This window comes from Podarcis pityusensis (genome assembly GCF_964106645.2).
Source record: "Podarcis pityusensis genome assembly, chromosome: 10".
Lineage (NCBI taxonomy): Eukaryota > Metazoa > Chordata > Lepidosauria > Squamata > Lacertidae > Podarcis > Podarcis pityusensis.
In genome coordinates, this window is record NC_138035.1 from 49,902,112 (window position 1) to 49,918,436 (window position 16,325).

Genomic DNA, 16,325 nt, shown 5'->3' on the forward strand with positions numbered 1-16,325 from the left:
ATTTTTTTAACTACTACAATGTACTCTGTGTGGGGATATTCTTGAAGAGAGAATGGGAATCCCCAGCTATGGAACACTCTCCCCAGAGAAACTTGCCTGGTGTCAGCCCTGTCCTGTTGTTGTTGTTTAGTCGTGTCCGACTCTTCGTGACCCCATCGACCAGAGCACGCCAGGCACTCCTGTCTTCCACTGCCTCCCGCAGTTTGGTCAAACTCATGCTGGTAGCTTCGACAACACTGTCCAAACCATCTCGTCCTCTGTCGTCCCCTTCTCCTTGTGCCCTCCATCTTTCCCAACATCAGTGTCTTTTCCAGGGAGTCTTCTCTTCTCATGAGGTGGCCAAAGTATTGGAGCCTCAGCTTCACGATCTGTCCTTCCAGTGAGCACTCAGGGCTGATTTCCTTAAGAATGGATAGGTTTGTTCTTCTTGCAGTCCATGGGACTCTCAAGAGTCTCCTCCAGCACCATAATTCAAAAGCATAAATTCTTCGGCGATCAGCCTTCTTTATGGTCCAGCTCTCACTTCCATACATCACTACTGGGAAAACCATAGCTTTTACTATACAGACCTTTGTTGGCAAGGTGATGTCTCTACTTTTTAAGATGCTGTCTAGGTTTGTCATTGCTTTTCTCCCAAGAAGCAGGCATCTTTTAATTTCGTGGCTGCTGTCACCATCTGCAGTGATCATGAAGCCCAAGAAAGTAAAATCTCTCACTGCCTCCATTTCTTCCCCTTCTATTTGCCAGGAGGTGATGGGACCAGTGGCCATGATCTTCGTTTTTTTATGTTGAGCTTCAGACCATATTTTGCGCTCTCCTCTTTCACCCTCAATAAAAGGTTCTTTAATTCCTTCTCACTTTCCCTGTCCTAGGAGGCAAAAATGTCCATCCTTTTGACTTAATTTGATTGTAATGTGGTATGCGTCTACCCTGTTCTGATATTCACCTTTCAGAAGGGTAGGCTGGATATGTTTTTTCCATTATTGTTGATGGAAGAACATTCTTGTGTTTTATACTGTGCAATGGCTTTTAAATATTTGATAAGTTGCACTGTAGTTTAATGTTTTGCAAGCTGCTACCAGACATTCATCACTTTTAATAATAATAATAAAGTACTATAATAATAATTTTCGTAAATAAGAAGTGTAAGTTGTGGCTAAGAAGTTACAGGTACAAATCTTCATTCTGCCATGAGCTCACTGGAAGGTCTTCTTCCTCAGCCCCCTCATCTGCAACAGAGGGATACTGACTGACCTACCTCACATGACTTTGTAAGAATTACTGAGAAAATGCATCAGAAGCTCTTTGCCCTATATAAAAAAGCCAAATATAAATACAAGGGCTGCTGTCCACATCCACTTCCTGGGAAGTAAATCCCATTGAACTCAATGAGGCTTACTTCTGAGTAATGTACAAGCATGTGCTGTAAATGATATTTACAGTCTGATTTGCATAAAACTGTTGTTGTTGTTGTTGTAAGCAACAAAATGCTTTTTCATTGCGTTTAGGGCATCTTCAGCCTTAAAGCATTTTCTCTTTGCGCACCCTGGAATATAAGAAAACTAATAGGAAAAATATTGCTGTCATAAACCCAGGAGTATTGGCTGTGGGATAGCGGGGACACAAATAAAAGACCAATAAAGTTTGATGTATTTTCTGTACCAGTATATGCAGTAGAGACAGCATGGTTAAGAAATATAAGTGATATTTTTGTGATATTCGTTCTGACAAACGTTAGGATGGAATGCATATTTTTTATTTTTTTAAAAAAACTCACCAGCAGCCTTCAAATATTGCCCGATATTGAAATCTCTTGAACAGCTTGTGACAATTGTATTGAAATTGAGTAGGAAAAAACCTGAACTTCCACACACACACAGAAACAGCAGCATAATAAAGCAAATTAACACTGAAAAACTTCCAAAGGAATTTAGGCTTCCACAATCCTTTCAGTTTTAATCATCTGAGGGCCTGTCGCACAACACAAAAAGAAATGATATATGCGGTTGTGCAATCCCAGCTTCCTGACACAGAGGCCGTACAGTGAATCATCCTGCTCAATTACCAGGTGGGATTCCAGGGTGAGATGGAAAAAAACAAGGCTTAGAATTGTATACCTACCACTACCTCCTTGTGCAAGCAAAAAGCACTTGCAGAGAGGTGAGGGGTGAATGATTCACAAGGCAGGGGGCATAATTTTTCCTCCTGGCATTAGATCTTCAAAGCTAAAGCTTCGGAAGACTCCTGACTTTGGGCAGGGGTGGCTGGTGCCAGAAGGAGGGAGCTGAAATGCTGTTTTGCACAAGAAGAAGTAATTCCCTGCAAGCTAAGAAATGGGTGAGGGTTCATTTCAGCTGTGATGACTAAACAATACCGTTTAGGATGAAGAACTTGAATAGGTAGCATCCTCACATGTATCTGGTTGATTGTTGTGGTTTTGACCCCTGCTTCCATGTGGTCCCTTCCTTCTTTTCAAGGGCTGGGACACAGTGGTTGAGCACACAGCAGATCTTAGATTCAAGCTCCAGTGTCTCCAAGCAGGGCTGGAAAACAACTCCTGCCTGAAGCCTGGAGAGCTGCTTCCAATCAATGTAGACATTACTGAGCCAGACGGAACAATTGTATCTCAGTATAAAGGTAAAGGTAAAGGGACCCCTGACCATTAGGTCCAGTCGTGGCCGACTCTGGGGTTGTGGCGCTCATTTCGCTTTATTGGCCGAGGGAGCCGGCGTACAGCTTCTGGGTCATGTGGCCAGCAGACTAAGCCGCTTCTGGTGAACCAGATTCGAATACTCATCTGGGATTCGAACCGTCGACCTTCTGATCAGCAAGTCCTAGGCTCTGTGGTTTAACCCACAGTGCCACCCGCATCCCTATCTCAGTATAAGGCAGCTTCAAATATCCCACTATCTTTCCAACAAGCATATGACGGATCCCAAACCAGATTCCCACAGCACAGCTCTCAGACCCTTCCATCTATCAACTCTGCAATGTGTGAACAATTGTCATAACAGATTACGCAAATTGCTCCTAATGTTTTCGTTTACACAAAGCAAGCTCTGTCATTCACAAGTGCTGCTTTCACTCAGTAGCCAGTAGTTTTCCTTCAAAAATCAGAGCTAGTGCACTCACTCACTCACTATATAAGTACTGAACAGATTTTTTAAAAGATGAACATGCCTCGAAAGGGGTCTCAGAGTAAACATCGTGAAATTAAACAGATAAACCAGACAGTTCAAACTGATGTGCTTAAAATTCGATTTTAACCAGTTTGCAGAGAAGTCCCTTTTCAGAGCAGCTAGGGGATTGTCCTTAGCAATTTTGTCTCTGCTGGAGATTCCTCTGCAGTCAGGCAGTAGCAGGCAACCAGAAACACAGGACGCTGCTCCAGGAAGAGAATATCTCAGGGGTAGGCTATCTCAGGGGCCTACTAGGAGCTGCCACCATGTGAAAGAGCACGACCACGACAAGCACAATTTGGCTAGCATGTGCCGGGAAAACTGAATGGCTATAAGCACTAGGGCGAAAACAACAAAGCCTTTACAGAGAAGCACTTTGCTGCTTCCTTGAATCAGAACAAACCTCCCAATGTGGAAATGCACTGAGAACTGGTGTGCATATGCTGCGGAATTGCAGCCAATCGGAGCTTTCCAGCAAGTGCAAGCACAGCAAAACCAAGCATATGTCAACAATAAAAAAAAAGTCATGAGCTATACATGCACTTTGTGTTCACTCAGTCTTTACAGTCTTAACCAATTCCCTCCCCACTCCCTCCTCCCAGATAACTGCAGTGAGGTTATATTCCATAGATAGTTAAATGGGGTCTAGGCCTTGGTTCTCAGACCAAGGGTTGGGACACCCTACCCTCGGGCTGTAGGTTTGGCATGGGTTTGTGAAACACCTGCAAGAGTTTGCTGTTATGGGACTGATCCACTGTAGCTGGAAGACAAGTAGTGACTAAGGGAACCTTCACCTTGCCCCCCCCAAAAAAATTTTTTAGCAATTGTGCATGCAATACCGGGAGAAAGGAAATGTTCAGTTACTGTCCTGTGACTTGATGCAAGGCAGGTCCCAGCAATGCCAACTAAGGGCATGAGTGGGTGAGGGAAACTGATCAGCACTCATGCCAAAATTGTCTAATACCTCTCCTGTCATATGCATGTTTATTTCTGGAAGGACCGTAGCTCACTGGTAGAACATCTTTGCATGCAGATGGTTGCAGGTTCAATCTCAGGGAGTATCTGAAACCCTGGAGATCCACTGCTAGACACGGAGCTAGATGAACCAATGGTCTGACTCAGTAAAATTCAGTTTTCTATGTGTCTATGCATGTGGTTCCTGGGCCATACAGCTGGTATGGTGCAGGATTAGGGGTCCTGGACAAATTGTGGAGAGGGGGGGGGATGAGTTTAGAAGAGGAGGTAAATTCAAAAGGCCTATGGAATATTTTTTAGGTGCCTGGCTTTTTCTTGCTTGTTTTTTAATGGCTTGAGGGGGGAAGCACGCAATCCCGAGACAAATAACGAGCCGGGAACAAAACAACAGCCAGAGACCACTGCTCCGTCTGTATGCATTCAGGCGATGTGTTGCGCATTCGCCCTCCAGAGCTGCCAAACAAGTCTCCACCTGGGAGAGGATGCTTTTTTGTTGACATCTCAGGTTGCCCGCTCGCTGCCATTGGTGGGTGGTTTTTTCCCCCCCTGGAAGGGAGGGGTCCGCCTGCAAGCAGAGGCTGGGGATGCTGCCCCCTGTCACATGATGGAAATTTCCACTCTTTCAGAAAGAGAGGAAAGGGAAGAAAGGAGAGGGAGAGGGTCTCTGCCCACACTTTCTTTGCGCGTCTTCTGAGCAACAACATCCTCATGTCCCAAGTGCCTCTACCTAAAAGAATTCGCCAGCATTCAAGGTGAGTAACTCACTGGAGATTTAACTCTCTTTCTCGATGAAATACTAAGCGGCTTTAAAGCCCCCCATGAGCTGCTTTATTTTTATTTCCAAGGAATTACAGACGAGACGGCACAGCCAGATAATAGACGTTACCGATCTACAGGTATCTTTCTGTGTCCCCCGCAGGGAGGCTGCTGGCAGCTGCAGCTTGGAAACGAGTGTCTCTCTCTCGGAATCCCGGGTTGGCTTTTCCCATTTCAAACCATCCCGCGTCGTTGGCGGGGTGGCCGCAGCTGCGTGTGTGTGTGTGCGCGCGTGTGGACTGCCAACCACGTCTGATCGAGGCTCTCGCGATCAGAGAAGGTGGCGGGGGGGATGAGAAGAAGGGGCTTCCAACTGACAGGCAGAGCCCTTGTGGGTGCCTATGTTTCTCACGCGCGTCGCTCCCCGCCTCGAGAGGAGCGGGCGTTCAGACGTAATCGTTCCGTGTCAACCCTTGAGCTGACGATTGCGCGAGCGTAGAGAGGCGCGGAAAGTCGGTGTGGCAAGGAAATGGGGTCAGGGTGCTGGAGAGACGGGGTGCCAGCGACCCAACTTAGTGAGTGGAGACGGAATGGATATGGATGGTCCAAAGTATATGGGGAAGCGTAAGGCAAAGTTTAGTTTCGGCCAGACGCTGCCGTGCGATTTAACTAAATACTGGGGTACAGGAAGGCGAGAATTGCTGCAGCCTGGGCTTTCAGGATGACCCCCCCAAAAAAGCTCGGATTGTCTTTATTCAGTAAGAAAGGCGCTCAAAAGCAGCAGCAGTTTACTTTGGCAACCAAGCGCAGCCGCAGCTGCCCAGGCTATATATGCGTTTCCCTCGTCTCCCTCCCTGGTCTTGACTTCCGCGAAGCGTGGCTCCCCCGCCCGCCCGCCTTGCCTCGGCGGCTTGACCGCGGAGCACGATGCCCCCGACGGCGGAGAGGAGGAGCCTCTCACGGGAAGGTCTCTTGCGCACGCGCTCCTCTCCCAGCAAGCGGGGAGCCCCCTGCGCCTCGCCGCCCGCTTCCTTTGTCTCCGCCCGAGAGACGCTCGCCGCTCGGAGGCCGAGCTCCGTCTGGGCGCGTGGAGCGCGCGGCGCCGCTTTGCAGGCGCTCGAGGCCTCCTCTTGGTCGAGAGCGAGAGGGGAGCGCCGCTTTGCTCCCTCCAAACGGCCCGGGGCAAGCTGAGTTGCGCTAGGAGGCTTCTCCCTCGAGGGGGCGCTGCAGAGCAACAGGCGCCATTTGGACACGCATGGACAGAGGGTTGGATGTGCTGCGTATCAGCTCCCTCTTTGCCTTCAGGCCCCGAGCGTCAGGCTTGCTGGAGAGATCTGGCTGGCCATTGGGATAACATAATTCTGCAGGAGATGAGCCTCTTATGTTCTGACATGTGTGGCTTCGCAAGCTGGTAGCCCAGTTTTCATTTGAGTGGAAGGAATATTGCTGGCAAACTAGCTAATCTTTCCTGGGTAAGAATTGCCCAGCTAGCAGCCTGGGTGTCTTTTCCCGGGGCACCTGAAGGAGAAGAAGCAGTGGAACTGGTGATCATGTGAAAGGTCCTATTATCCCCCACCAGCGATTTAAAGTAGGGACTTGAGCTTGTCTAGAAAGCAGGTGTGTTTGGGAATTCCCACATATACCCCTGTCTGTGGCTCTGATTTTGCATCAGTTCTGTCATAAACTTGTCCTGCAAGTTATAACCACCGCTGTGAGGTGGCCTTGTTAGATAGGGCCAGTGGAAATGGCAACAAAAATAGCGCTGCTCCTGCGAAACTGAAACAAAATGTTGCATTGCTCCTGCAAAAGCGGAAACAAAATGTTGCACTGCTCCTGCAAAAGCGGAAACAAAACGTTGCGTTGCTCCCACAAAACAAATAAATGTTGCTCCTTTTAAATGTTCTAGCCACCAAGCCATGTTTTTCCCCCCAGAACACCCCATTTCACCACCACTCAACAGACTCTCAGTATTTCCTGGCTACTGTACTTTGCATGATCAGTTCTCGCTGGGCTGTTTTGAGGGGGGGGGGTCAAGAAGTCATCTCCCATTCCAATCCCACCCCGGTTTTGTTTTTAACTTTTGCAAATTAATTGACGTACTGCAGGGGCAGGGGCGGGGCTACTTTGCACCTGCTATTCCCAGAGCAAATAGTTCCAGAGTAAGAGAAGCTAGTCTTGAGGAAGACTTCTAATATAATCCTATGCATGTCCTAATGATGTTGTACCACTACTATTAAAACAATAGTAGCTCATATGTGCATTGAAGGCCTTCAAAAATCCATCCCAAAATACTCAAATGCTCTTCCAGTTTACTGCTACTTATTGTATCAGTCCATCCTGTCTGAATTCTTCCTGATTTGCAGTACTAAATTAAATGTTAAGTAAATGGATAAATAGGGATGGACAAATATGCCTATTAGTTTCTCTTAGTTTCTCATTTTTCCAGTCTTAAATTCAGTTTTCCACATTTCCAAGCAATATGCCTTTTAAAAAAAGTATCCTCACAAAAAATCATCATTTTTTTGTACAATTTTCTCCTAATATATTTTTTATGCAGTTTCAACTAATACACATTTTTGCAATCATTTTTCCCCAATATGATGCATTTTTATGTAATTGTCATGAATATATGCCTTTTTATTCACACTTGCCCCTAATATATGCATTCGTTGGAGAATGAATAATTTGGAGAAGGGCTAATTTCAAAGGATAGCTGTGTTCACATTTTGGTTTGAGTAGCGCAACTTAGGTAGTTTCTTGTTAAAAGTGCAAATAAAATGGAATGTCTTCCCTGTCCCTATGCATATATAAGGGCATTTTTCTGCTTTGGAGTAAACCTTTACAGAAAAAGGAAACCATTGAGAAAATAACTGGTTCCAGTAGAGGAAGAGAGATAAGAAGGCAAGTTTGAGCCGCAGGATCACTGAAAAGAAACCGAGCCTATTTTTCTGTGTCATTTTTATCTATTTAATCTGGTAGACATAGTTGAAGGAACATTTTCAGGTGTGGTATTGCTATACAAAAGCACAGGTCTTAGCTGAGGAACTAAAATGACAGCAGGCTATATTTTGTTGCATGATGTGTGTATATGTATGTGTTATATACAGTGTCAGTGCCGGGCTCTTTTGCACCCTATGCAAGGCTAACTGCTTGCCTCCCTTCAAAAAAAAATATTATTATTTTAATCCTAACTTCAATTTTCAAAAACATGTCTTGTAAAAATGATAAACTTCTTCAAAATATAAAAGAAAAGCAAAACATTACCAGAAACTTTATAACTAATCGGTATAAAATTGTCCCTCAAAGATCAGTTTCTGCACCACTCTGAGATTTGCGCCCTAGGCAATGGCCCAGTTGGCCTAATGAGAGCATGGGCCCTGGTGATCTATAAAATGTGGAAATGATAGCGATCTTTCAAACAGTCCTCTATGTTTCTTCCAAAAGGTCCTCTGTTTCTTAGAAGCAGCATGGCAGCTATGTGATGTGGAGGTTGCTATGGTGAATCCACAGCCTTTATTTAATGCTGTACCAAAGTAAACAGCCACGCCATCGCAGCCATCTCTGTTAGTGCTGTTATTCAGTAAGGCTGCCCGCACCACCGTCACTGGTTGCCTCCCTCCCACCCCTTGTTTTGATCTGGAAGTTGTCTTCTGGGGAGGTCCAAGCAAAAGAAGAAGAAGAAAGCAGTAGTTGAAAACAGAATCAACACTTTTTAACACAGCCATTATTTTTATAGGTGTTTTAGATATACTTCAGCTTAAAAGATGCAACTTCACCCACTGTTGTTTACGAGGAGACTTGCTCAATATCTCATGCCCCTTCAAATAAAGTAGGCTAGGAATATAATTTGATCTGGTTATATACATTTTTAAAAAGTCGGGTCCACGCTTTCTGTTGGTCCCCCAATATACTGACAATTCACCTGACATAAGTGGTAGTGCTCAAGTTATTGGGGGTTGATGGGGAGGAAGAGAATGTAGAGAGAAGATGTAATTAAATTCACAAGCCTCACTTCCTCCTCCAGTGTTGGCTAACTCACAAGCCCTCCCCTTCCCCCAAATAGTGCCTAAGCAGGCCACTATGAGGGGAGGCAGGTTGCCTCTCCCCTATAATGTGTGGTGGGTGAAAGCTTCCCTTCCCTGTGAGAGGATATTCCCAGATTAATTAGCAGGAGGAACTGAACGTTGGGGGTGGAGACGCTGCTTCAGGTATACCTGACCGGTCAAGGCCATTTAGGGCTTTAAAGGTCAGCACCAACACTTTGAATTATGCTTGGAAACGTACTGGGAACCAATGTAGGTCTTTCAGGACTGGTGTTATATGGTCTCGGCAGCCACTCCCAGTCACCAGTCAAGCTGCCACAATGGCCTTTTCACTTCTGGGCAAAGGAAACACGGGCCCTGTCTTCCCCACAAGAGTAACCATAGGGACGGACATAAAAACATATGAAGAGCACTGCATGGTCAGGGCAATGGCCTGTTATAGTCCAGTATTCTTTCCCACCATGGCTAACCATGTGCCTATGGGAATCCTGAAAGCAGGAGTTAAGTTCATCAGCACTCTCACCATCTGTGATTTTCGGCAGCTGGTTGGAGGAAGAAGATAAACTGCAGTCGTTTTAATGGATACATACTTGTTAATCCATAGTACTGCTTATGAATTTGGATATATTGGGCCGCTATGGGCATGTTTTGTACCTGTGGACTGGCTGCTTAGTGCATATACATAGAAATGTCTCCTGTGCCTTTATGACAAACCTAAAGTCCAGAGCTATATAGAAACTTGAATCTTAAGTGCTCTAAGCCCCATTGGTTTCAAAGGCTCTGGCACAGTGAGCCACTTTGAGAAGTCGGCTGTGAGCTATTATGCATTACTGCTACAGTTAATGTGTACTTTCAATAACTATTTAGGCTCTAGAGAACAGTCATAGATTAAATTACATTTTTAGAAAGAGTTCTCTTTATTAGAAATTTATTTTATTCATTTTGGATATGTGAGAGATGGAACATTTTTAGCCAATCCAATGATATTTCTGAGGATTTGTTTTTCTTTTCTGTGAACAAGAGTAAGAGCTGCATATGTTACATATAGAAAAGTATTCTTTTCTATATTACCAATAAACATTGTATATACAAATGGGCTGAAATGGGATAGGCTATGGAGATATATCTAAATCTATCCTTGCTTTGTTCTGGAAAATCTGAATGGATGGAACATGTTGTTTGTTCCAACTAACTATATGGAAAGCTGTTGAAGACTGCTGAGCAAGCCATTCTTTCTCAGCAGTCAGTAATGATGAGCAGAATAGAAGGGGGGGTAAGAGGAAGAGAGATATTCAGGTAACTCAGGTTTCCCTGATGAAGTCACTTACACAGTCATTGTATGGTGGAACTGGGTCATATGAATGTTCCCAGTACACAGTGAGTGCAGTTTTTGAAAAGTTGCAGAAAACTACCATAGTGGATTTTTGTGTTACCTCATATCACTCCTAAGACAGGCAGCTAGGCACGTCTCTGGTACTGCTATACAGTCAGAAACGTGCAGAAATCCAGATTCTATAACCTAGTCTAATTTACCTAGGTAGGAATCTACCAGTATTCTAGGTAATATTCACTCAACCACACTCACTGCTTCACAGGCACCTGACGTGAGGCTATGTCCACATACAGTATCAACCAGGGTTCTTTTATCACTAAGGAATCATGCTACATTTATACAGGCCCAAGCAAAAGTAATTTTTGTATTGTGATATGATTTTTGAAAAAGCAACTTCTAAAAATAGTAATATGTATTATTAAAAATTGCAGTGCCTATTTTGTTTTCCATTTTCTTAGTGAAATTTAAGGTTTTCTCACACTTTTTTTTAAGCTTAGCAAGCAAACCCCACCACACGTCACTGTTTGGTACATATCTTCAAAAAGCATTGTCTAGGATAAATGGTTGACATACACCCGTTAATGATTAGCTTTGTTGATTCATAAAATAAATGCATACTCTGTCCTGGGAAGTTCATTGTGAAACTGATGGAAGAAGAGAGAAGAATCTTGAGTCCAACACAGGGAACCCCAGAATATGACCAAATAATGTACTACACAGGGACTCAGTCATGCATTTGTTCAACTGACAGTGTGCATGTCTGATCAGAAGTAAGTCCCATTGAATTTAATGGGACTTACTCTCAAGCAAGCGTACATAGGTCTTCAGTCCAAATTGTGCTTTATCATGTAACTGCAAGCACATTCTTAATAAGATGCTGATTTTAAATAATAGATGAGTATGAACATAATTTGCATTGCATTACAATACATAAATGAGTCAGACCATTCTATGATTTGTTCATATTTGTTAGCAAATATGAGTTTAATGGAATAATCTTTTAATAAATGCATTTTAGACACAATGACACTTGCCTTCAATAGATCATTTAATAAAGCATTTAGAAAAGTGACCATGCAAATTAGTTTATACCCTCTGGTGGCTAAAGAGTGTACATTGCTAGTCCTGAGGGTATTTAATCCACACAAAAAGCAACTCATCCCCTCCTGCCTATCCTTTCAGTTTTAGCAATCTGTTCTGATGCAAAAAAGGAATGAGAAAGCTCCCGGCACAACTGCCAACCTGCCCATCAACAGAAGGGTACACTGAGTCTGCTACCAAAATAAAACCATCTGCAAATATCAGAGAACAGATTTTGAAGGAGGCCCATTCATATGTAGCCATGAGAACTGGCTATATCCAAGACCATGAAATGTAACTGTTCCAGCCTATAGAGTCTAACCTCCACATTAACATACCAAATGCCACTCACAACATACATTCTTTTTTCCATATTGTGGCAGCGATGTGGAAGAGCTACCTGGTCCAGAAACTCGTCCTTGCTATTGTCACTTTCTTGCTTTCCTATCTCAGCTCCTGCCACTTGGAATGAGAAACACATGCCATGTGTGATATTCCTATCACATTTCAAATTAGACACATGCAGCCCATCCACAGTCTCTCTATATAGAAATCTTTCCCTTTCCTCACAAGCCCATGGCTCCTCTGTCACAAGCGTTTTAGAAATAATTTAAAGTAGGAATCCTAGGGAATAATACAATCACCTGAAAAATAAAATAAAATAATGAGTGGAAAGTGTATCCAACACACTAGATTTAATGCGAAATGTAATTCACCATGGATTACTTCTTGCTATTGATAAAAACATCTGTGAAGACTTTTTTTGATTGACAGGCTAAACACACACACACACAGGTCTATCATCATATTTAAATAGTGCCTCTGAGAAAGGATTCAGGAACAAATATGTACCAAAGCACTGGGCAGCCGTACTTGTGGAGTTCAAGCTAAGCAAACATCTGTTGCAAAGTCTCATAATGGGCTTGTTTTCTTAGATTTCCCCCCTCCCCAAGGGGGTCATGGACACAACCTTGCAAATTGTGTTTTTGAGATTTACAAAATTGCAAATCAGCATTAGCACAAAATTACACCATTGTGTCATAAACACAGTGCAAGGACTTTCTGATACGGGAAAATGCACTTGCTACCGAAAGATCCTTGCTCATTTTTCTACTTATTTTTTTGCATAGGTTGTTTGAGCAGGGCACCCATTTCATGATGATCCATTGCTACATGACTACAAAAAAATAATAATACAATTCAAAGACATTGGGCCTCTTTTTATTATAATTTTTCTTCGAAAAAACAAGCAAACATTGTCCTGTCAAAATATGGAAAACTTGCTTAACAATAGTTGCAAGGGTGCATTTTCATGGACATTTCTCCCACATGAACATAGCAAACATTATTGTGGCTTGGATGGTAGCTACAGGAAGCACACCTGCATCTTAACTGTCTGGCTCCATCCTCTTTCCCTACCCTACAAATGTTTGCCAAAGCTGTGGTGGTGGGTGGAGGGGAAGTAAATATTGTGTGGCAGAAATAATGGATGGAGTGGAGAGGGGCATGAGAAGGGTAGTAGGAGAGACAGGATTAGAACCCTCCTCCTCCTCCTCCTCCTTTTTTCTTTTTTTTTTAAATCCCCACTTTCTCTGTAAAAATAACAATGGGCTATTGTTCAAGTTCCTATATGCCTGGCACATTCTGCTAAGCGTAACCAGTAGAATTATTTTAGCCAAAAGTTTTTCTTAGTAGATTGAAGGCAAACATCATTTAGATGCCAAATTCAGGCTTTTCTCTAATCTCCCGTGTATTGCATAACACAAGGAGGGTATTGCTTCACAGAGCTTACATCACTTTTGAACTGGTCGCTTTCTCCCCTCTCTGCTGACGACCAAAAGCAAAGCCTCTGGTCCTTTATCGTTTATCATACACCTCTGGGCTGACCTCGGCCGAAAAGGTTGTCCCCAGGGATTTCTCACTGCGGTTCTCTTCGCCCAGCATATTGTCGGGCGGGTGCTGTTTGTCCTCTGCATAGTATTGATCAGGCCTTGGCGGGTACGGCCTGGAGGAACATGGGTTCAAGTCGCTGCTGCCCAGCCATGAACTCTTTGGATGAGTCACAGACTTGTTATCAGCAACTGATCTCTTGGCAACGGGCTGGAACTTTTTACTGGCTCGATCACATTAGTCAGCACAGGAATTAAGCATTAACTTTTCCCCATCTAGGTCTTCATCTTCTTTCAAAATGCCGGGTCATATGCTCAAGAATCAAGCTGCGATGTTTTGCATGTTGGGGGGCTGGGATTGGGAGGTGGGGTGGGGTGGAGGGGCGGGTGCTGTGAAGTAACAGCTCAAACACTTTGTGCCCTAGAAGTAGTTTCTCCCCATCCCACAAATGAACCATCTGCTTGAGGAGTTGAGGAGTGGTAAGAGTTGTGTCGATTGTAGGTTCAGGGGTGGAGGTGGCACTTAGGACAAGATGCCCTCAGTGAGGGCCCCTTGTCCTCACTGCCATCACAACTGCCAAAGGGAAAGGCAACTCGGGAAAGGCTCCCCCTTTGCCTGCTTGTCATTTCGGAATAAAGACAGGCATTTTATGCCTGCTTTTCTGCAGTCAAATGATTCCTGCACAGCATCCATAACAATGGTAGCTGTCCCACCATTGGGCACTATGTGATGTCAGAAATGCCCTTTTCGCTGATGGCATGCCAGTTTTAGAATATCTTTCCCTTTAAAATAGGGACTTGGTGCCTAATCTTTTTCTCACTTCAGTGCCCAGTGAAAACCTATCTGTTTGCAGAGGAATTTGCTGAGGATATCAGTTTTAATTAGTTATTCTCTGCATTTGGAAGTTTTTGGTTTTAATTAGACTTGTCTTATCTGCTTTTGTAATTAAGTGGGTTTCTTACAGTGATTGTTTCATTTAAACAAGATGTAATCATATTGAGCTTGTTTATAATGAAGGACAGGTTAGAGATATTCTAAATAAATGTATAAATATAATAACAAATCTACAGAAAAGGTCAGCTTATTGGATAGAATGAGATGATAGACATTATTATTCTAAACTTATATGTGGAATAATGGCCAACACCAGTTTTTTAAGTGAGGAAAAGCCACAAAACGAAGCATGTTTGTTGAGTGTAAAAAATATTCTTTTGCTAGTGGTGCACTTAGGTAATTTTAGACTCTGGGTTTAACAATGTTGTAGGAGGTGCTTTTTAAAAAGATGGTAATGTGTGTTATTTCAGTGTGGAGAGTGAGTCTTGTTATTTTGAGGGGTGCACCTGCTCATTCTGCTGGGTTGGGTTCTACATATTCACCCCAATGTTCTGTCCTGGTGGCATTATGAAATATATCCTTGAACTTTTTTTTTTTGTATGCGTACTTTGTGAAGTTTGTTTTTCATTAAAATCATAGGTAAACTTGTGAAGATGACAGGGTAAAAATTTGGTTTCTTTCTGTTGTGCCACATTCCAAAGGAAGTCGGTTTGCTTTGTTTGTCATCTTCAAATCATTGTAAGGCTAATGGACAACAATTTTGGCATTTCTCAGTTTTTAATTTTTCCAGTCTTAAGTTCCACATTTCCACAACAGTTCACAAACTGCTGTTTTTCTGAAGTCCTCATGAAAATTCATCATCAGCATTTTAGTGTGAATATCTTCTAATAGTCAAATTTTCATGAAATGCAGCTTAATGTATTGCATTTTTTATGTTGTCTTCAACATTTTGGGGCACCTAGCAAATGCATTTCTTGGCTGGAGAACTGCATTTCAAAATTAGGAGAATTGTCAATTTTGAAGAAGAGCTGTGTTTCTGTTTGCATATTGTTTCTGGAAGTGCGAATTAAGTAGGTTTGCCTTCAAATGAGAACCCAGCTGAATTTACTCAGGCTAATGTATCTGGCAGAAACCTTAACTTGTCAAATGCTAGGTGTTGACCAAACTGCACTTCCCTTCTCATTCTGTGAATACTTACATGGCTTCCCCAGAGCCCTTTCCCTTCTCTCAAGGCAGACATTTCCCTGAGGACACTTTTTCACAGCTGGAGAAGTGTTGTGTCTTCGAAGGAGCTTGTCTAGGGTAGATCTATACCCTTGAGGGAATAGAGTTTCAAGACTAGAGTGCGATGTGTGACCAGCTTTAATGCAGACCCACCTAATCCATATTTTACTCTTTGGAATCAAATGCACATTCGGGGTGTAGGGGCAGAATTAGATGTTAAAGTCCTCCTGAGAGTGGACCACTTCAGGTTCCGAGGGATGGAGGGACAAAAACATTTGAATGTTTACCCCTATAAAAATCACAGTCTTGCCAGTGGAAATCCAGCATATAACAAAGAACAGTTTTAGACTATTCTCCTGCTGGAGAATATATTTCTACCTATAATTTGTTTTTAATGTTGCATGGTGTCCAGCTACATGATTTCCCAATGGGCAGTCAGAAATTGGACTGACTCAAAATGGCTACCTTACCTGATATTTCTAAACTGATAGATTGTTCCTAAATCTGTAATCATCACTGGTTTTCCATGAAACCGGGGTGGCACTGATGATAGATTAGAATTAGAATTAATAAGAAGAGAAATTAGAATGAATGCTGGTATGCGGGTAGAGGACTGCCATAACTATTGATATATCCTGGGTTTTGGTTATATCGTGATTGGATTCAAAGGTGCTTGGCTTCTTGCAAAGTGTTGTGCAAGAGTTGCGCCCCAATCCCATTGATTCCCCCCCTTGCCCTTCAGCCCTTTCCACCCATCCCTCATAGTTCTAGAGAGTCTCCTGGTTCTTGGAGTACAACTTCTCAGATGTGAGTCCCATTGACTTCAGTGGAACTGACTCCCAGGTGATTGTATATACTCTACACTGTATAGCATTAAAACCTCAACAGCAGACTTTCAGAGGTATGGTAGGTGGGAGATGCCCTGGGATAGGACAGCTTCATTGCACAAGAACAAGGTGGCTTGTGCTTCTCTGGACCTGACGTATTATTCTGTATTGACTATCTGAAAGT

General features: G+C 43.3%; 1 protein-coding gene across 2 annotated transcripts in view; it reads left to right on the forward strand.

The window, feature by feature from the left end:
• The first annotated feature begins 4,766 nt into the window (after nt 1-4,766).
• The window catches only part of SLC38A4 (solute carrier family 38 member 4), a 34,414-nt gene continuing 22,855 nt past the window's right edge, over nt 4,767-16,325 (forward strand). The window contains exon 1 of one of the 2 annotated variants that reach the window (XM_081022353.1): nt 4,767-4,906. The gene's annotated coding sequence lies outside the window, so the exon portion shown is untranslated. Of the gene's footprint in view, nt 4,907-13,707; nt 13,736-16,325 lie in introns of those variants that run through there. The other variant, XM_081022354.1, reaches the window with a different exon arrangement.